Raw genomic sequence first — 21,141 nt, 5'->3', positions numbered from 1 at the left:
AAGTCCTGCAGAACAAACAGCCCCATGGATAGTATCATGAAGTGGTGGCAGTGGGGGGAAGGGTTTCTCTTCCAGAGGGGAAGTGCTGTGTTTTGTGTAACACCTCCCAGGTGTGTGATGCACTGACAGGGCAGCTGCCTAGAGATCCCACATGAGCTCATTCTCTTTGACCTGCTTCTCTTCTTATTTCAGAACCAGCACAAGTGGGAGTGTGTCCCTGTCACTTCACCAGCTATAGAACAGGCTCTGTCTGCATCCCATCTTTGATTAATCCCACTTTTTAATGTATTCCTATTGTGATACTTTCCCAGTTCTCTGCCCCATTCTAACATTCTGGTGAGAGATTGACTATGGGGAGGAATGGACTAGTTTGCATGACATTTGGTAAGTTGCTATAGTATGTGATTGCAAATTCTGCTGGAGGTGGGCAAGAGCCTGTTACAAACATAAAATAGCTAAGCTTTACCAAACGTACCTGTTACACCTTCAAACCTTCCTGTATACACACAATAGAAATCAACAGCCTCTGGAACAACTCTGACAACATAATAAAAAAGGCTAACAAAGGATGTGCTGTCGTCATCATGACTAAGTTGAAATATGAACAAGAGGCTGCTAGGCAGCTCTCTAACTCCACATTCTACAAGCCATTATCCTCTGATCTCACTGAGGATTACCAGAAGAAATGACACCATCTGCTCAAGAAACTTCAGGCTTATTCAACCTGTATACTGGCACAGCATTGAAGGCCAGAAAGGGGCAGCGGTTCTCACTGGAACATGTCCACCCCCTCCTCACAGGCAATTCCCAGGCCCACCACAGCACACTATCTTGATGAGAAAGGATCCCACTCGGCTTAAACATTGCTTCTTTTCCTTCCACCCGGAACCCCGCTTCTTTTTCTGGGCTACAGGTAGCTCTTCCTGGGTTGCCAAGAGGGAGGCACAGGATTCTACCTCCCAGCAGCCAACCACACTACCATGGGTTCGGCCCTCAGAAGGGATCCCAGTTGCTCACAGCCAGCCCAACCCCCGCCTGCAAAGGCGTCAATCATGCCCCCGGGTCGGCCACAAAGGAGGAGTGGTTCTCGCTGCTCCATGTGTGGCAGGGAGCCTCTCAAGCCCATCACCGCACCCCCATCTTGGCCAGAAAAGAGCACGGGCGCACACAAACTCGGACTCCGCTTTGCTTGTCTTCCTTTCACCCAGAACCGTCCTTCTTCTCCTGGACTGCAAGTAGCCATCCCTGGGAAACCAGGAGGCAGGCACAGGAGAAGAAGTCTCCCAGCAGCCAACCGCCCCGCCCCTGGCTTTGCCAGAACGAACGGTGACGCTCTGCTAACCCCACTGAGGCACTTAGCTTCTGCCCTGTCTTCCTCAGCATGACTTTCCTCTTTTGCCCTATTCTTGCCTCACTCCCTCCTTTGGCAAGTCACGCAAAGGAGGGCAGCCAGAAGAGCCGGCCTCCATAGCCCAACGTCCAAGGGCAGAGGAGGCCAAGCCACAAGGCTCCAAAAGGTGACTGGCCTAGACCCTCTAGATTTCTCAGCTCATTTTACCACCCTCTGTCCTGCGGGGGTCAGGGTTACCCCAGGGACAGGCCAGTGGTAGAACTAGGAGCGCCTTGCTGGAGAGCTAGAAAAAGTAAACCATCATGTTTCTGCCTGGTTTCGAACCAGGGGCCTTTTGCGTGTTAGGCAAACGTGATAACCACTACACTACAGAAACTCTGTCACAGAGCTCTGCCCCTCCCTTCAAATTCCATCCACTTGGCTGGCTCTCACCCTGGCACACACTGATGGGCAGACCTGGAGAAAGTGGCAGCAGCCCTTCGGTATGTCAGCTGGGAGAGCAAAGGACTGGAGCCGGCGCTCAGGAAGTCGTCTTTATGTCTCCCTTGTGACTCCAGCTTGAAAGGAGAGCTTCTTTTTCTTCCCCTTGCCGAGAAAGAGCAAGAGAAGAAAGAAAGCTCAGGTGGGCCACCTGGGTGCACAAGCCCACGCTGCTTTTTCCTGCTGCAGAGCCCGAAATGAGGGACTCACGCCGGGTAAAGGCACCGCTGCACTTCCAGAAAACAGCCCACCCCTGCACACAAAGGGACAAAACAACATGCCGAAGCCTGGCATTGAAGCAGGGACCTTTAAATCTTCAGTCTAATGTGCTCCTGGCTGAGCTAATTGAGAGTTACGAGGTTTCTCTTTGGCCTGCTGTTTCTCGGTCTGCGATGCTTTTGTCAGCCATGGCACACAAAAAGGACATCACTGTGAGTGGCCCACGAAGGCAAGATGAATTTTTGCCTGCCTTGCTCAGCTTGACTTGCTTCCTCACCCTATTCCTGCCTTAGTTCCTGGGTTACCTGGTGGCTGAAGGCGACTGGGGCCTAGCGGCATGGGGAGGAATTTGGGCAGCTGAACCCTGCTGGCAAGAATCCTGCTGCCACTTGGCACCCCACCCTGCATTCCCGGCTTTACCTACTGGCCGCCAGGGACTTGGTGCCCAGCAGCACAGAGGAAGGAGGTGGACAGAGCTACCCTCACCTTGAAGCTCAGGCTCATTAAAACATATTCAGTCTATGATGGCCAATGAGAGACCGACATCACTTGTTATTTTATCACTTGAAAATGCATTAGCCAGTCTTTGCATCTCTCTAATGCTGTGCTTCAGTTCATGAGGACAAAGTGGAGAAAGGTTTCAGAGTAAGAGCCATGTTAGTCTGTATTCGCAAAAAGAAAAGGAGTACTTGTGGCACCTTAGAGACTAACCAATTTATTTGAGCATGAGCTTTCGTGAGCTACAGCTCACTTCATCAGATGCATCTGAAGTGAGCTGTAGCTCACGAAAGCTCATGCTCAAATAAATTGGTTAGTCTCTAAGGTGTCACAAGTACTCCTTTTCTTAAAGTGGAGAAAGTGACCTTTGAACTAAAGGACTCGGGTTAACAGTCAAACGCTGTTTCTCACTGTAACACTAGTTAAGACTGGTCCACCCTGTGTTGGTGGCCATTCAATTTCTAGATCTTAGTACATTTCAGTTACTGTTAAAATTAAAAAAAAATTCTATATGCTTAAAGGAAATAAACTTTTGTATTTGATTATTTCTGGCATGAATAAAAACAGATGTACAGATCCTAGCCTGCAAATGTATCATCTTATATGACAGAGAAAATCATGCATACAAATTCTGCATCAAAATCATGAAATGAGTTGCAAATGCAATAAAAATAAAATATTCCAAAGTTTAACATGTGAGGGGGGGCATCGCAGACGCTTCTTGCCTGGGGTGCCTTTTGATCTAGGGGAAGCCTGTCAGGGAGAACAGGAGTTAGTTTCACATACCTATTTTCAGGCTGTAATCTGTGGGCACCCTCCCCTGTGGGAGGGATCCCAGTAGCCCAGACTCAGGGCTGGAACAGGCCCCTGTTTTATAGGGAGACTGCATGGTTTAGAGCAGGGGTGGCCAACTTGAAACTGAGAAGGAGCTAGAATTTACCAGTATACATTGCCAGAGAGCCACAGTAATATGTCAGCAGCCCTGCATCAACTCCACCCCCCAGCTCTCACCGCCTCCCACCCACCGAGTGCTCAGCCGATCAGTGCCTCCTCCTCCCTCCCCGCACCGCCTGAACAGCTGTTTCGTGGCATGCAGGAGGCTCTGGGCGGAGGGGAGAGGAGCGAGGGCATGGCAGGCTCAGGGGAGTGGGCTGGAAGGGTTGGAGTGGAGGCAGGGCCTGTGGAAGAGCCAGAGGTTGAGCAGTGAGCAACCCCGGCACATTGGAAAGTTGGTATCTGTAGCTCCAGCCCCGGAGTCAGCACCTATAGTAGGAGCCGCATATTAACTTCTCAAGAGCCGCACGTGGCTCTGGAGCCACAGGTTGGCCTCCCCTGGCTTACAGCAATCTGATGCCTCAAAGAATCTGTCTCTCCCAAAGTGTTGGATCTGCATCCCCAGAAGGCTCCTGCACTGCCTCCCCCCTTTTCACAGTCTATAGAAAGGAGCAGCATCAAGGCTTAGTGATGAGCGACAAGGTACAACATGGGTGGCAGAGGCTACAGGATCCCAGAGTGGGGTTTGCCTGTCTGGGGCATTTTGAATGAGATCTCAGGGACACATTGTAAGGCAGAATCCCAGGAACATATATGAAAGGAGCATAGGGCCATAAGGACATAAGAACGGCCATACTGGGTCAGACCAAAGGTCCCTGTAGCCCAGTATCCTGTCTTCCCATAGTGGCCAATGTCAAGTGCTTCAGAAGGAATGAACAGAATACCTAATCATCAAGTGATCTATCCCTTGTCGCCCATTCACAGCTCCTGGCAAACAGAGAGTAGGAACACCATCCCTATCCATCTTGGCTAATACCCAATCATAGGCTTAACCTCCAGGAATATATCTGGTGCATTTTTTGAACCCTGTTAAAGTCTTGTCCTTCACAATATCCTTTGGCAAGGAGTTCCACATGTAGACTGTGGGTTGTGTGAAAAAATACTTCTTTTTGTTTGTTTTAAACGTGCTGCCTATTAATTTCATTTGGTGGCCCCTAGTTCTTGTGTTAGGAGAGGGAGTCAATAACACTGCCTTATTTACTTACTCACACCAGTCATGATTTTATAGACCTCTAGAATATCCCCCCTTAGTCATCATTTTTCCAAGCTGAAAAGTCCCAGTCTTATTAATCTCTCCTCCTATGTCAGATGCTCCATACCCCTAATCCTTTTTGTTGCCCTTTTCTGAACTTTTTCCAGTCCAATGTGTCTTTGAGGTGGGGCGACCACATCTGCATGCAGTATTCAAGATGTAGGTGTACCATGGATTTATATTTAGGCAAAATGATCTTTTCTGTCTTACTATCTATCCCTTTCTTAATGATTCCCAAGATTCTCTTTGCTTTTTTGACGGCCGCTGCACATTGAGTGGATGTTTTCAGAATACTATCCACCGTGACCCAAGATCCCTCTCTTGAGTGGCAACAGCTATTTTAGACCTCATCATTTTATATGTATAGTTGGGATTATGGTTTCGAATGTGCATGACTTTGCATTTATCAACATTGAGTTTCCTCTGCCATTTTGTTGCCCTTTCACCCAGTTTTGTGAGGTTTTTCTGTAACTCTTTGCAGTCTGCCTTGTACTTAACTCTCCTGAGTAATTTTGGATCATCTGCAAATTTTTGCCACCTCACTGTTTACCCCCTTTTTCCAGATCATTTATGAATATGTTGAAGATTACTGATCCCAGTACCGACACCCTGGGGGACACCACTATTTACCAGCGGGTTTCCTTGGAAGGGGGAGTAAACTGAGAACATATCAGGAGGTTGTACACATTTATTGTCCTAGTGAAAAAGTGTGTCTGATACTCAGCCTTTGCTGCTCCTGCCGGCTGTGACTGCTGAGGACATTTTCCTTCTCTCCTCCTGGGTCTCTCTTCTGCCAGATTCTTGGCCAGTGCGGCCGCCCTGCAGGTGATGGCAGAGCTTTTTGGTAATAGGCTGCCGGACTCACCACATAAGAGCGCAGCTGCTGTAGCAGCTTCACTGATCATGGGCCACATCCTGCAGCCCTGGCAGCCCAGGATAACCTCCCACTGATGGCAATGGGAATTTAGTCTTTGTAACTAGCTGCTGGTACCTGAGGTCTCAGCTATGAAGTAAGCTGGTGGCACACACAGCTTCATCCAAAGAAGTGAAGGATGTAAGCGAAAGAAGAAAGTTGGCCACCTGGGGAGCTGCTGCAGTCCCATAACCACAGCTGGAAGGGAGAAGAGGAAAAACTCCCTGAAGTGCTCAAAGCAGCACCGAGAAAAGGAAGTTTGTCAGTGAGATCAGTAGCAATAAATATGAAATGAAGGACTGCTTTCCCCTCTCTGATGCCATGTTTGAATTATGTTACTTTATGATGAGATAAAGCTTGAAAATATCCTGCTCTAATTTCAGGATGGGTCTGTAACCATAATCGTTCTCTGTGGGAAGTGGCCTCTAGATAGTGATCTTTGGGAAGAGCTGGCTGAAGAGCCTTCCTACGAACCAGGAGATCATGGCTTGGCCTGCCAGTTCTTCCTTGCTGAACCTGGCTTGTCTGCTAGGCTCCTCTTTTTGTATCTCTTCTCATAAAAAGAAAAGACCTCACAGCACAATCCTTGCAAGTGCTCATTCAGGACGGAGAGAGCTTCCTTGTGGCGAAGCCTTGGAAAGTGGCCAATGCTAAGTCTGAAGCTGATGGAAAGGTACCATGACTCAGATTTGAGTTGAAGTTGCTGTGACTGAAACCCAGAGCACTAACCACTCTAGGATCACAGCAGCTTGTGGGAGAAGTGCATGTTAGAAGCCCTCTGTCAACTCAGCTGTGGCTTTCCATGCACAGAAAGCCAGCCCACTCAAGCTCTGCAAGTTTTGTGGGAAATGGGGAAAGTCTGTACTTTGGCATAGGAAGGTGTTTTCTTGGACCATCAAGGGGAACAGTTGCAAATCGATAGCTGAGAAAGGCACCACGGCTTAGTAGGTTAAAACACCTGCCTTGTAAACAGGAGATCCTGGGTTCAACTCCCAGTGGTGTCTTGTTGTATAGCTTTTGTCTCCTCTGCTCATGTTTTCCTCTGTCTTCCTAGGAAACAGAAGAGACCTCCCTTGGCCATGTAAGTAATTGCTTCCTAAGGAAAAGGCTTCTTTGCAGAGGAGCATTGGAGAGAATCAAATCACCACCCTGGAGTTGATGAAAAGGCTATTGGTGTTGGGAAGGAGGTTGCTTTGACTGCATTTGCTATGACACCAGAGCTTGTGTCCCATGCCCATGCAATTCACTAGAAATGTCTAGGCACAGAGACCTTTCTAGAGGGTTCCCTGTAGAGCTTGCAGGAAATGGAGAATTACTGTCCTTTCACCTTTCATTTTATTGTTGATGAAAGATGGAGCAGTTACGGGAGAAGTCCCAGAGAGTGGCACCGTGGCAGAGCTTGCCAATAAACCTGCTGGATAAAGAGCAAATTCAGGATCCAGCATCCAGTGCTGCCTTGCTGAACGTGCCTCCTCTTTTCACCTTTTGGTCAATCTTTTTTCTTCACGTAGAAATCCGCCTTTGACTAGTCATACCCATGCTTGCAAAACGAACAGGTCTTTTTGCTGACAAGTGTTAAAAGGAGGCATCAGATGAACATGGAAACAACGGACAGGTTGCTGTAACTCATCTGGCAGGCACGGCTGTTGAATCTGGGCTGCCTCTTACAATACTGTGCCAGTGACAAGTAGCAAAACCCCTCCAGGTGCTGTGATCACTTGGCCAACAACATGCCGTGACACACTATGGACACGCATGGTCCATGTTAAAGAGCTTTCCCTCAACCCTCCCACTTCCCTGGTTCTTGTCAGACAAGCAGCAAAAGGCCAGAAGTCCAAAGCACAGACAATGCGATGTTTACTGGGGTTAGTTTCCAAGCAATCATATTTCGGAGCCCTTCACACCAGTTGGGTTTATATCTATACGCCAATAGAGTCTGTTCCCCAGTGTTCCCTTCCAAGCTCTCATGCCACAGAGCATTTACCCTGTATCCCCCTTCCCAGCTCTGATGCCGCAGAGCCTTGCCTGTGTCCATGTTTCCCGTCCCCCCCCATAGCAAGCATGATTCCAATTTCCCCTCCACTTCCTGTTTGACCACAGTTTATATAGTATTCTCCGCTATACCTTAACCAATCGTTTTACTGAAATTTAACTAACCAATCCTAACATATCGTAACATAATTCTCTAAACAACTATATCCCACTACCTTAATTAACTTACATCTAGCAAAATTAATAGTACAGCAGACAGAAACAAATAGCGAACCAGAAAGATTAACAATAAAAAACTGGGGGGCATAAAGATAAAACATACAGAAATGAGGGTTTCACAACCACAACCATTGATAAGTGATTTCTTGCCAGACAGGATGCTGGCAAACTAAGTTTTCTTTAACCATCTTAAGATCCCGTTCCTTTATCTAGTGGTGATGGGCACTCTCTGGACAGGATCTTCTTCCTAACTGCTCAATACCACCTTATTTCAGTGTGTCTGGTTTGGGATGTGACAATGTGACCGTACGCTTCCCAGCTTATAGCTGCCCCTGCTGCTTAGCCAAAGAGCTTAGCCTAAGAACAACGCCTCCGACTATCCTAGTGAGAGCAGGCCCATACACAGGTGGACTGTGATTTTGATTCTTCGTTTTTATACCCCTGTAACTAGCTAAGTGATAAAAATACACCTAAGTGCAAAAGCAGTCTCACATGTAGATGGAGCGAGGCCAGAGCTGGCTCCGGTTCGCACTGTGGATGCTCACACACAAAAACAACAGCAAGACAACATGCTAACATTTCTGTAGTTGACAGGATTTGAACCTGCGTGGGGGGGACCCCCACAAGGGATTTTAAATCCATCACCTTAACCACTCGGCCACAACTACTTGATGGACAGCTGCTTAGCTACACTATGATTCTGTTCTCACAGAATTGTCCCTTCAAATTGCTTGCTCAGACCAGCTTCCCCAACACAAGTGTGTCCATGGCGGAAAGCGAGAATTTCTGCCCATTTCTCTTCCGGCGGGAGCATGATCGGAGTATGTTTGTGGTTAATGACTTTGCAATAGATTGTTGTTCATTCCCCACTTCGACAAGTCAGACAGTCCCTTTCCTATTCAAATCTCCAGCACATCTCTTCAAGAGCAGGGGTCAGGATTTCTGTGGGGCACTGTCAGGGATGCAGGTAGCTACATCCCCTCTGTCTGACTATTGCCATTGCAGGAGAGAAGGTTTCAATGGAATTGAATGCCCTGACTCAGACAAGAGACACAGGGAGGTTTTACTCTTCATGGATCTGTGCAAAGGAAATTGTGTCTCTGTGTGAAATTGAGGAGGGAAATGAAACATTCACGCAGTGGCGCAATGCCCTAAGGAATGTGGGTGAAGGACTCGGGCTGAGAAATGATTTAATGGGTTTGTATCAATTTCTTGCCCTGATTAAAAACTATGGCTAAAAGGCAGCAGTTGTTAGTACTTGTACCTGTGTAGGGACACCCGGGTGGATGTCAAGTCCATTGCCTTAACCAGGGGTAGTCAATTATTTTATCAAGGTCCAAATTTCTTGGTCAAGGTATAGTCATGGTCTAGATTCCAGAGAAAATAATACACTGATGATAATAAGTATAGAAAAAATTTTGCAGTCACTATGGGCATAACTGTGATGATTGTAAAAAGAAAAGGAGTACTTGTGGCACCTTAGAGACTAACCAATTTATTTGAACATAAGCTTTCGTGATCTACAGCTCACTTCATCGGATGCATACTCTGGAAAGTTTAGAAGATCTTATATACACACAAAGCATAAAAAAATACGTCCTCCCACCCCACTCTCCTGCTGGTAATAGCTTATCTAAAGTGATCACTCTCCTTACAATGTGTATGATAATCAAGTTGGGCCATTTCCAGCACAAATCCAGGTTTTCTCACCCCCCTGCAACACAGACAAACTCACTCTCCTGCTGGTAATAGCTTATCCAAAGTGACCACTCTCATTACATTGTGTATGATAATCAAGGTGGGCCATTTCCAGCACAAATCCAGGGTTTAACAAGAACGTCTGAGGGCGGGGGGGGGTAGGAAAAAACAAGGGGAAATAGGCTACCTTGCATACTGACTAAACCACTTCCAGTCTCTAGTCAAGCCTAAGTTAATTGTATCCAATTTGCAAATGAATTCCAATTCAGCAGTTTCTCGCTGGAGTCTGGATTTGAAGTTTTTTTGTTGTAAAATAGCAACTTTCATTCTGTAATCGCCTGACCAGAGAGATTGAAGTGTTCTCCGACTGGTTTATGAATGTTATAATTCTTGACATCTGATTTGTGTCCATTTATTCTTTTACGTAGAGACTGTCCAGTTTGACCAATGTACATGGCAGAGGGGCATTGCTTGCATGTGATGGCATATATCACATTGGTGAATGTGCAGATGAAGGAGTCTCTGATAGTGTGGCTGATGTTCTTAGGCCCTGTGATAGTGTCCCCTGAATAGATATGTGGGCACAGTTGGCAACAGGCTTTGTTGCAAGGATAAGTTCCTGGGTTAGTGGTTCTGTTGTGTGGTATGTAGTTGCTGGTGAGTATTTGCTTCAGGTTGCGGGGCTGTCTGTAGGCAAGGACTGGCCTGTCTCCCAAGATTTGTGAGAGTGTTGGGTCATCCTTCAGATAGGTTGTAGATCCTTAATAACGCGTTGGAGGGGTTTTAGTTGGGGGCTGAAGGTGACGACTAGTGGCGTTCTGTTATTTTCTTTGTTAGGCCTGTCCTGTAGTAGGTGACTTCCGGGAACTCTTCTGGCTCTATCAATCTGTTTCTTCACTTCCGCAGGTGGGTATTGTAGTTGTAAGAATGCTTGATAGAGATCTTGTAGGTGTTTGTCTCTGTCTGAGGGCTTGGAGCAAATGTGGTTGTATCGCAGAGCTTGGCTGTAGACGATGGATCGTGTGGTGTGGTCAGGGTGAAAGCTGGAGGCATGTAGGTAGGAATAGCGGTCAGTAGGTTTCCGGTATAGGGTGGTGTTTATATGACCATCGTTTATTAGCACTGTAGTGTCCAGGAAGTGGATCTGTTTTGTGGACTGGACCAGGCTGAGGTTGATGGTGGGATGGAAATTGTTGAAATCATGGTGGAATTCCTCAAGGGCTTCTTTTCCATGGGTCCAGATGATGAAGATGTCATGAATATAGTGCAAGTAGAGTAGGAAGCGTTGTTCTAAATCAGCCACAAAAATGTTGGCATACTGTGGGTCCATGCGGGTACCCATCGCAGTACCGCTGATTTGAAGGTATACATTGTCCCCAAATGTAAAATAGTTATGGGTAAGGACAAAGTCACAAAGTTCAGCTGTTACTCTGAAACCTGTGATGATTGTGTCGTGTTTCACTCTATATCTTGTGCCACCGCCTTTCCCTTTAGCCTTGTCGTTTACCAAGGGTAAAAACTAAACATCTCTTCAGACACAAGGGAGTGTTTGTGTTCATTCCTGCGAGCTATACAAGGGTTTGATGTTGCTGCTTTCAATCCTCTGGCTCTTCCGGGACAAGGAACAATTCAGGCTGTCACTGAACTGAAGGAGGGAGATCATTTTTTGACAGGGAGAGGGATGCCTCCTCTTAAAGGTTTTTATCTGTCTGGCAGCCCTGGTTCCCAGGTCTCTCCTGAGGGAAGAAAGTTTTGATGTAAAATAATAAAACTTTTAAGGTAGAGGAGGGAAAGGTGATGGCCACATGATGGGGACAGTCTGAACCACAACATGGTTCTTTCACGTGGGATGACTCTGAACACTGACAGATCTCCACGCCCTTGGATTTGAAGAGATGTTTAGTTTTGCACTTGGTAGACTACAAAGTTGAAGCAATTTTATGGATGGTGACACTATGATTGAAGGGTTTCAGAGTAACAGCCGTGTTAGTCTGTATTCGCAAAAAGAAAAGGAGTACTTGTGGCACCTTAGAGACTAACCAATTTATTTGAGCATGAGCTTTCGTGAGCGACAGCTCACTTCATCGGATGCATACCGTGGAAACTGCAGCAGACTTTATATACACACAGAATATGAAACAATACCTCCTCCCACCCCACTGTCCTGCTGGTAATAGCTTATCTAAAGTGATCATCAAGTTGGGCCATTTCCAGCACAAATCCAGGTTTTCTCACCCTCCACCCCCCCACACAAATTCACTCTCCTGCTGGTGATAGCCCATTCAAAGTGACAACTCTCTACACAATGTGCATGATAATCAAGTTGGGCCATTTCCTGCACAAATCCAGGTTCTCTCACCCCCTCACCCCCGTCCCAAAAACCGCACACAGAAACTCACTATCCTGCTGGTAATAGCTCATCCAAAGTGACCACTCTTCCGACAATGTGCATGATAATCAAGATGGGCCATTTCCAGCACAAATCCAGGTTTTCTCACCCCTCCACACCCATACACACACAAACTCACTCTCCTGCTGGTAATACTTAATGTAGTAAGATCAAGCACCCAACAAGGGGCTCAAACCCATGACCCATGACCCTGAGACCCTGAGGAACTGGAAGCATAATTTGAGATTGCAACACCATGTCTTCCATTTTTGGGGCTTGGTTTGTGACACTGGGCACAGGGGATCCTTCACTCTCTGTTCTTGTCCCTCCAGGGCAATGGAGACTGGAGCAGCTTCTGAGATTAGCGAAGTAGGAGCCTGAGAAAGCCAAAGCTGGTTCTCAGAAAGAAATTTCCCTACCTGGTCCTTTAAGTGGTGGGCTCTGGTGTTTTAACAGCCGAGTCATGGGTTCGATTCCCACAGGGCAATGAAAGTTTTTAAACAAAAATCTCCATTCATTGCGCATTTGAAATTGGGAGCAAAAGAGGGCTCCTTGTCCTTATCAACAAGGGAGAGAATGGCTTTTTTCTTAGCAAATATTTTTAAAGGGCACTGACTCGAGCTGCGGATCTCATTTCATTTGTATTTACAATGGAATGATTCTTTCTAGTATAGACAGAAATTCTTCAGCTAGCCTTGGATTCCACAGGAAGACTAGAAGCAATGGTGTCTAACTAATACCTGCCTTTTTTTCGGAGAAAAGGAATATCTGAGTTTTCCATGGACATTTCCCGTCCAGCACCTTGGGCCTCATCCAACAATATAGGAAACCGACATGCAGTCAAATACATTGAAAGTTTCTCAGCAAAGGGTTCACTGAGCAGGCCAGGGGAAAAGTTTTGCCAGAACCCTTGATTATAATATCCCACCCTGACCTTAAATGGAAAGCAAGGAGATGACTCTCAGAGCACACAACCAGAGTAGGTAGGGCACCCACTTATGACTCAAAACCACCGATTATGAGTCTCATGTTCTACATTGTCAATGTACTGCGCCCTTTTCCCTCCACCTGTATATTGAACAGCTAAGCCTGCCTCCCCTCAAGCCATGTCAAGTCTCTTCTGGATAAGGAGCATGGAATTTACCCAACTAGATGGCCTGAATGCCCAGCTTTGGAGGATCTTTGAATTCTCCCAACTTCTACCATAAAATGCTAAGCAGTTGGTTTTGTAATGTTACTGGAGAGGTTGAAATCATAGAATCATAGAAACGATGGAAATGAGGGTGTTTCCTCAGGTAGAAGACAACGATTGTGTCAGGAGGAAGCCCCAAAGTCACCACTGTCATATAATGATGATATGGTTTGTACAACATGTGTCTTGTGAGGTATCATTGTAAAAGTTGTGATCTGTTGAACGTTAATACCTGGTTGGATGGTGTGTGCTATCCTTTTTTGTCTGGGAAGTGATGAAGTTTTCCTCTGGGTGCGTTATTGAAATATGTTCCGAGGTTGGGAAGTGCCCACCACCAGCCTTTCAGGTGCGACAATGGAAAAGCTATGCTCGCTGCTGGCCCATTAAAGATATCCACACTCCCAAGGTCTATCCCAGGAACCGTGTATAATGCAGACTTCTCCAAGATAGCACAGAGACAATGGACACTGCTTGACTCACATCCCAGCAAACGAGCTTTCTAGAAAGTTGGAAGAAACTATGAAAGAGGGGAAGAGACATCATGACTTGGCCTTGCTCCCCCACAACTCAACACCTGGAAACACATCAGGAGGACAAAGACTGAACTGAAATAATTCAGAGATCAGAAGAGAATAATAAAAATTCATTCAAATCAAAGTCCCCAAAAAGACTAGTATTGGTTTTTCAGAAGAAAATTTTCAATTTGGGGGATTTTGTTTTCCCAGTCAGACCTTGCCAAGGGAAGCAGAGAGAAAATGTTTGAGTTGCCTCCTTCAGAACAGCTTGGCCTGGACACTCTAACTGTGGGTCACTGTTGTTGCCTTGCTGTGGAAGGTGGCATTTTAATAATTTGGGGAGGTCCCAGGGTGTTTGGGGGAGATTATGAAGATGTTATCTTTTGAGATAAGATATAGCGAGCTAGACAATTCTTTCAGCACCACATTTCATTTAAAGTGGGGGATCTGAGTTCCTGAGAAGGTTTTTGTTTGCAGGAAGCACCATGGTTTGGTCTGTCATTGTATCAAAGGGGGATATGGTTGTTTGTAAAGGAAGAGAGAAGACTGAACGTCTTCGATGAGGATGGGATTCGAACCCATGCGTGCAGAGCACAATGGATTAGCAGTCCATCACCTTAACCACTCGGCCACCTCATCTGAGCTGTCAGAGAAAGCACAGGAGGAGAAATCTAAAGCCAGCAGAGATAGGGCCAATGAGGAGTTTTTAAATACTAAGCGTAAGCAGGGTCTGAATGAGCTCCCCCCTCACATCTAGTGAGGAGCTGGGGGGAAAGACTTCAGGAACAGACCGTTTGCATAGACACACCTACTCTGCCTAGGTACACAGCGTGATGGAGCCGCTTTGCCAGAATAACCCGTTTTGGCTGCTGTCAGGTTATGAATCACTTTAGCATTCAGTGAAATGAAATATTATCCTTCCTGTATGAGTGAAAGGCAGCAGAACATACCTAGTCCATCCTGATGGAGGGGCTAGGTGGGTGAGGAATACTTTTTATTGGACTGCATAGAAGTGATTGAGGACTTCACCTAAACCAGTGGTCCCCAAACTTCTGCCCTCTTATCCGTGTCTGCGGCCCCTCAGAATCTGCAGTCGAGAACCAGGGCTGGGAGTGGGGCTCTTGTTTCCTGGGAAAAGCGGTTCGGACTGGGGTAAGGGCGAAGAGGCTGGGCCAGAAGACAGGGGCCCAGGCTGAGGGTGGGGTTGGGGAATAGAATATCAGGGTTGGAAGGGACCTCAGGAGGTCATCTATTCCAACTGCCTGGTCAAAGCAGTACCAATCCCCAAATAAATCATCCCAGCCAGGGCTATGTCAAGCCTGACCTTAAAACCTCTAAGGAAGGAGATTCCACCACCTCCCTAGTTAGCACATTCCAGTGTTTCACCACCCTCCTAGTGAAAAAGTTTTCCTAATATCCAACCTAAACTTCCCCCACTTCAACTTGAGACGATTACTCCTTCTCCTGTCCTTTTCTACCACTGAGAATAGTCTAGAACCATCCTCTTTGGAACCACCTCACAGGTAGTTGAAAGCAGCTGTCAAATCCCCCCTCATTCTTCTCTTCTGCAGACTAAACAATCCCAGTTCCCTCAGCCTCTCCTCATAAGTCATGTGTTCCAGACCCCTAATCGTTTTTGTTGCCCTTCGCTGGACTCTCTCCAATTTATCCACATCCTTCTTGGAGTGTGGGGCCCAAAACTGGACACAGTACTCCAGATGAGGCCTCACCAATGTGGAATAGAGGGGAACGATCATGTCCCTCGATCTGCTGGCTATGCCCCTACTTATACATCCCAAAATTCCATTGGCCTTCTTGGCAACAAGGGCACACTGTTGACTCATATCCAGCTTCTCGTCCACTCTCACCCCTAGCTCCTTTTCCGCAGAACTGCGGCCTAGCCATTCGGTCCCTAGTCTGTAGCGGTGCATTGGATTCTTCTGTCCTAACTGCAGGACCCTGCACTTATCCTTGTTAAACCTCATCAGATTTCTTTTGGCCCAATCCTCCAATTTGTCGAGGTCCCTCTGTATCCTATCCCTACCTGCCACCGTATCTACCACTCCTCCTAGTTTAGTATCATCTGCAAATTTGCTGAGAGTGCAATCCACACCATCCTCCAGATCATTTCTGAAGATATTGAAAAAAACAGGCCCAAGGACCGAGCCTTGGGGCACTCCACTTGATACCGCCTGCCAACTAGACATGGAGCCATTGATCACTACCCGTTGAGCCCGACAATCTAGCCAACTTTCTACCCACCTTATAGTGCATTCATCCAGCCCATACTTCTTTAACTTGCTGACAAGAAGACTGTGGGAGACCGTGTCAAAAGCTTTGCTAAAGTCAAGATACAATACATCCACTGCTTTCCCTTCATCCACAGAACCAGTTATCTCATCATAGAAGGCGATTAGATTAGTCAGGCATGACCTTCCCTTGGTGAATCCATGCTGACTGTTCCTGATCACTTTCCTCTCATGTAAGTGGTTCAGGATAGATTACTTGAGGAGCTGCTATATGATTTTTCCGGGGACTGAGGTGAGGCTGACTGCCCTGTAGTTCCCAGGATCCTCCTTCTTCCCTTTTTTAAAGATTGGCACTACATTAGCCTTTTTCCAGTCATCCAGGACTTCCCCCGTTCGCCACGAGTTTTCAAAGATAATGGCCAATGGCTCTGCAATCACAGCCACCAATTCCTTTAGCACTCTCGGATGCAACTTGTCCGGCCCCAAGGACTTGTGCACGTCCAGCTTTTCTAAATAGTCCCTAACCACCTCTTTCTCCACAGAGGGCTGGGCACCTACTCCCCATGCTGTGTTGCCCTGCGCAGCAGTCTGGGAGCTGACCTTGTTCGTGAAGACAGAGGCAAAGAAAGCCTTGACTACATTCGGTTTTTCCACATCCTCTCTCACTAGGTTGCCTCCCTCATTCAGTAAGGGGCCCACACTTTCCTTGGCTTTCTTCTTGTTACCAATACACCTGATGAAACCCTTCTTGTTACTCTTAACATCTCTTGCTAGCTGCAGGTCCAGGTGTGATTTGGCCCTTCTGATTTCATTCCTACATGCCCGAGCAATCTTTTTATACTCTTCCCTGGTCATCTTTCCAATCTTCCACTTCTTGTAAACTTCTTTTTTATGTTTAAGATCCACAAGGATTTCACCGTTAAGCCAAGCTGGTCGCCTGCCATATTTACTATTCTTTCGACACATCGGGATGGTTTGTCCCTGTAACATCAATAGGGATTCCTTGAAATACAGCCAGCTCTCCTGGACTCCTTTCCCCTTCATGTTAGTCCCCCAGGGGATCGTACCCATCAGTTCTCTGAGGGAGTCAAAGTCTGCTTTCCTGAAGTCCAGGGTCCATATTCTGCTGCTTACCTTTCTTCCCTGTGTCAGGATCCTGAACTCAACCAACTCATGGTCAGTGCCTCCCAGATTCCCATCCACTTTTGCTTCCACTACTAATTCCTCCCGGTTTGTGAGCAGCAGGTCAAGGAAAGCTCCCCGCCAGTTGGCTCCTCCAGCACTTGCACCAGGAAATTGTCCCCTACGGTTTCCAAAAACTTTTTGGATTGTCTATGCACGGCTGTAGTGCTCTCCAAGCAGATATCAGGATGATTAAAGTCGCCCATGAGAACCTGGGCGTGCGATCTAGTAGCTTCTGCAAGTTGCTGGAAGAAAGCCTCGTCCACCTCATCCCCCTAGTCCGGTGGTCTATAGCAAACTCCCACCATGACATCACCCTTGTTGCTCACACTTCTAAACTTAATCCAGAGACTCTCAGGTTTCTCTGCAGTTTCATACCGGAGCTCTGAGCAGTCCTACTGCTCCCTTACATACAGTGCTACTCCCCCACCTTTTCTGCCCTGCCTGTCCTTCCTGAACAGTTTATAACCATCCATGACAGTACTCCAGTCATGTGAGTTATCCCACCAAGTCTCTGTTATTCCAATCACGTCATAATTCCTTAACATCATCAGGACCTCCAGTTCTCCCTGCTTGTTTCCAAGTCTTTGTGCATTTGTATATAGGTACTTGAGATAACCTGCTGATCGTTCCTCATTCTCATTATGAGGTAGGAGTCCTCCCCTCACAGACGTTCCTGCCTGTGCTTCCTCCCGGTATCCCGCTTGCCCATTTACCTCAGGGCTTTGGTCTCCTTCCCCCGGTGAACCTAGTTTAAAGCCCTCCTCACTAGGTTAGCCAGCCTCCTCGCAAAGATGCTCTTCCCTCTCTTCGTTAGGTGGAGCCCGTCTCTGCCCAGCACTCCTCCTTCATGGAACATCATCCCATGGTCAAAGAATCCAAAGCCTTCTCTCCGACACCACCTGCTTAGCTCTTCGTTGACTTCCACTATTCGACGATCTCTACCGGGGCCTTCTCCTTCCACAGGGAGGATGGATGAGAAGACCACTTGCTCCTCAAACTCCTTTATCCTTCTTCCCAGAGCCACGTAGTCTGCAGTGATCTGCTCAAGGTCATTCTTGGCAGTATCATGGGTGCCCACATGGAGAAGCAGGAAGGGGTAGCGATCCGAGGGCTTGATGAGTCTCGGCAGTCTCTCCGTCACATGACGAATCTGAAGAGCAGGGGCAAGGTGGAGCTGAGTGGTGCTCCCTCCCTGCCCTCCATGGGGGCTTGCTCAGGCCCTGAAGTGCCCCCATGAACATTCCTCTGTGCCTCCCTAGGAGGCATACCCCACATTTTGGGGACCACTGACCCAACTCGCTAAGCAGGGACTAGTGATGCCAAAGCCCAGGGAAAGGTAAAAGAAGTGCAGGAACCCCGGCACTGGAACCATGGCCCTGCCCCCGCTTCTGCCTGAAGCCTCACCCTCTTCACGCCTTCCACCCATGGCCCCATCAACTACATCATCTCTCTTCCACCCCTTCCCCCACTGCCCCACCCTGCTCGCTCCTTAACCCCCCCATGGACCTGAGACCAGAGAATCTCTGTGCCTTGGCTGCAGTCCCCCGAGAGCACCTCCAGCCCTGGGGCTGACATAGGGGAGACTTTTCCAGGGGGCCTTATTTGGCCAGGGGCCCTAATTATGGGCCCCATTGGCCCATGTGGCAACCCGCCACTGCCCCCTTGGCAACACAGCTTTGGGAAGGCTGTGCACTCTGCCAGCGTAGTGTCAGAAACTGCTTCCTGGGGCGGGGGGGCTCCCAGATTTCTCCCTGCTTCTTCCCAGCTCAACCCCTTCCACAATATTCCTCCGTGGCCCCATAGAGGGTTGCGGGGGAGCGAGGAGCAACACAAAGTGTTCCATGCATCCTGGTCACTTTCCCCACCTGGGCTATGCTCAGAGGCGAGCATCAGAAGCTGCTTCTCTCTGCCCTCCCCTTATACAGCCCAGGGGAGGAAAGTGACCTGGATGCAGGAGGTTCTGAAGTCACTCCTCACCCCCCTGAAGCCCCGCAGCCCCTTGGGGTGCCCAGAAGAGCAGCATTCCAGAGAGAAGAAGGAAGCAATGCCAGCTGCCCCATGCACACAGGTCAGTTTCCCCACATGGGTGCAGGAGGGGTACAGCAATTAGGGGTGAAGGGGGTGTAGAAGGGGAGTATGGGATTTAAGGGCAAAGGGGACACAGTGTAGGGGTTAGGGCACAGGAGGGGGCAGGGGTTGGGGTGAAGGAGGTGCAAGGGTTGGGAGTGCAGGAACTAAGGGCAAAGGGGGAGTGGGGAGCCCACAGGGGCCTGGGGCAATGGGTGTGCCAAAGTACAAGTTTTGCCCAGGGTGCCATTTTCCCTTAGGCTGGTTCTGGGGAGCAGTTTCCCCATTGGTAACATTTCTTGCTGGGACGGGGCAGAAGAGAAAAGAGGTGTTTTCTCTCTCTTTCCTCTCCATTTTTTCCCATTTCTTTAATTCCAGAATTCTCCATTGTATTTCAGACTGGGATTAAAGGCAGCTCCAGACTTTCCCTCTCTCCCTTCTGGGAAATCAAGTTCACGTTTTTACAAGGAGCTAAAGAGGCCTCAATTCCGCATCTGAATTAATGTCACATTTCTCACTACTTGACAGAAAGAAATGTCATGTCAATCCCAGGTGAGTCCACTCCAGTCATGCCGTAGGGCATTGCGTCACCACGTGGGCATTTCACTTCCCTCCTCAGTTTCACCCAGAGACACAATTTCCTTTGCACAGATCCATGAACAGCAAAACCTTTATGTGTCTCTAGTCTGAGCGAGGGCATTCAATTGCATTGAAACCTTCTCTCCTGCAATGGGAACTTTCGGACAGAGGGGACGTGGCCACCTTCAGCCTTGACAGTGAGATATTCCCTCTCCTCTTTCTTCATGCTGCTGCTGTTATTCCATGAAACATGACCGATGGAATAAAAAGCTAGGTTTACTCCAGGCTGAGGAAAGGAAGGCGCCACCAACTCCCCAAAAAATCTCAGTGACCCAAAGAAAACCCGCCCCTGCTATTGGAGATACAACAGGAAAAGGGACTGTCTGAATTGTCAAAGCAGGGAATGAACAATCTACAGCAAAATCATTAACCACAAACACACTCTAACCCTGCTCCAGCCAGAAGGGAAATGGGCAGAAATTCTCGCTGTTCAGCCATGGCCACACTTACAGAACTGCACAGCGGCGAGTGTGCTGGGTAAGCTGGTCTGAGCAAACAATTGGAAATGACCTTTCAATGAGAACAGAACCACAGTGTAGAAAAGCCCGTGTATTAAGTGGTTGTGGCTGAGTGCTTAGGGAGCTGGCCTAGGAAACCATGGGGGTCTTTCTGTGGAGGTTTGGTTCTTGCCAACTAGGGAAGGCTGGTGTGTGGTATCTTCATGGCTGTACCTTCAGTGCCTGAGCACCCACGGAGCCAAGTCTCGTCTTCCTCTCAGGCCAAGGACAAGTCTACATTTCAAACATGGAGTCTACACTGCTGCAGCTCGGTAATGAAGATGCTCTGTGCCAGGGTTTCTCAAACTTCATTTCACTGTAACCCCCTGCTGCCAAAGAAACTTACTACATAACCCCGGGAAGGGGGACCAAACACCAAGTCCCTCCACACTGGGCCGGGGGGAGCTAAAGCTGAAGCCCAAGCCCTGCCCCACTGAGGGGAGGGCAAAAGCAAAGCTTAATGGATTCAGCTCTGGGTGGCGGGTAATCAGACCTTTGGCTTCAGACCCAAGTCCCAACAAGTCTAACGCCAGCCCTGGTGACCCCATTAAAACAGGGTCACGACCCACATTGGGATCTTGTCCCACAGTTTGAAAACCACTGCTCTGTGCTGATGGGTGTTACAAATTACACCTGACAGGACACGCACACAACTGCTACGAATTACACCTGATAGGACACGCACAGAACTGCTATGAATTACACCTGATAGGACACGCACAGTTTGAATCTAGGCTGAGGCACGTAAACAAAGTCCACAACTGCAGAGTTCCCCAAAAACACCAAGATTATTACGCTCAAGCGTGGTGCCTGGAGGGGACCCCGAATACAGATTGTACAAAGGTTATATACTTTTTAGAAAAGCATGTTGCCCTCGTGCATCGGAAACCTTAGCCAATAAACAAACCCTTTTCTTATTTACCACCTATCCCTGCTTGGTGCATTCCTCGTG

The 21,141-nt window shown here is 47.9% G+C and overlaps 3 non-coding genes across 3 annotated transcripts; all 3 read right to left on the bottom strand.

Moving 5' to 3' along the window:
- Positions 1–1,654: 1,654 nt before the first annotated feature.
- Positions 1,655–1,727, bottom strand: TRNAV-AAC (transfer RNA valine (anticodon AAC)). The gene has a single exon. It is a non-coding gene; the product is annotated as a tRNA-Val (tRNA).
- Positions 1,728–8,340: 6,613 nt separating this feature from the next.
- Positions 8,341–8,426, bottom strand: TRNAL-UAA (transfer RNA leucine (anticodon UAA)). The gene has a single exon. It is a non-coding gene; the product is annotated as a tRNA-Leu (tRNA).
- Positions 8,427–14,109: 5,683 nt separating this feature from the next.
- Positions 14,110–14,191, bottom strand: TRNAS-GCU (transfer RNA serine (anticodon GCU)). Its single transcript has one exon. It is a non-coding gene; the product is annotated as a tRNA-Ser (tRNA).
- Positions 14,192–21,141: the final 6,950 nt, after the last annotated feature.

The sequence above is a fragment of the Eretmochelys imbricata genome, chromosome 28 (assembly GCF_965152235.1).
Source record: "Eretmochelys imbricata isolate rEreImb1 chromosome 28, rEreImb1.hap1, whole genome shotgun sequence".
Classification (NCBI taxonomy): domain Eukaryota; kingdom Metazoa; phylum Chordata; order Testudines; family Cheloniidae; genus Eretmochelys; species Eretmochelys imbricata.
Note: the sequence above shows the minus strand (reverse complement) of the source record. Positions and strands in the feature narration are given on the sequence as shown.